Here is a 1,120-nt window from a genome sequence, read left to right on the forward strand (position 1 = left end):
AACAAATAACATACAAGGAAATCCCCATAAGGTTAATAGTTGATCTTTCAGCAGAAATGCTGCAAGCTGGAAGGGAGTGGCAAGACATATTTAAAGTGATGAAAGGGAAAAACCTACAACCAAGATTACTCTACCCAGCAAGGATCTCATTCAGATTTGACGGAGAAACTAAAAACTTTACAGACAAGCAAAAATTAAGAGAATTCAGCACCATCAAACCAGCTTTACAACAAATGCTAAAGGAACTTCTCTAGACACGAAACACAAGAGAAGGAAAAGACCTACCATAACAAGCCCAAAACAATTAAGAAAATGGTAATAGGAACATACATATAGATAATTACCTTAAATGTAAATGGATTAAATGCTCCAACCAAAAGACATAGACTGGCTGAAAGGATACAAAAACAAGACCTGTATATATGCTGCCTACAAGAGACCCACTTCAGACCTAGGGTCACATACAGACTGAAAGCGAGGGGAAGGAAAAAGATATTCCATGCAAATGGAAATCAAAACAAAGCTGCAGTAGCAATTCTCATATCAGACAAAATACACTTTAAAATAAAGGCTATTATAAGAGACAAAGAAGGACACTACATAATGATTAAGGGATCAATCTGAGAAGAAGATATAACAATTGTAAATATTTCTGCACCCAACATAGGAGCACCTCAATACATAAGGCAAATGCTAACAGCCATTAAAGGGGAAATCGACAGTAACACAAATATAGTAGGGAACTTTAACACCCCACTTTCACCAATGGACAGATCATCCAAAATGAAAATAAATAAGGAAACACAAGCTTTAAATGACACATTAGACAAGATGACTTAATTGATATTTATAGGATATTCCATCCAAAACCACAAAATGCACTTTCTTCTAAAGTGCTCATGGAACATTCTCCAGGATAGATCATACCTTGGGTCACAAATCAAGGCTTGGTAAGTTTAAGAAAATTGAAACTGTTTCAAGTATCTTTTCTGACCACAATGCTATGAGACTAGATATCAATTACAGGAAAAGATCTGTAAAAAAAACAAACACATGGAGGCTAAACAATACACTACTAAATAACCAAGAGATCACTGAAGAAATCAAAGGGGAAATCAAA

Source organism: Physeter macrocephalus, chromosome 16 (genome assembly GCF_002837175.3).
Source record: "Physeter macrocephalus isolate SW-GA chromosome 16, ASM283717v5, whole genome shotgun sequence".
NCBI lineage: Eukaryota > Metazoa > Chordata > Mammalia > Artiodactyla > Physeteridae > Physeter > Physeter macrocephalus.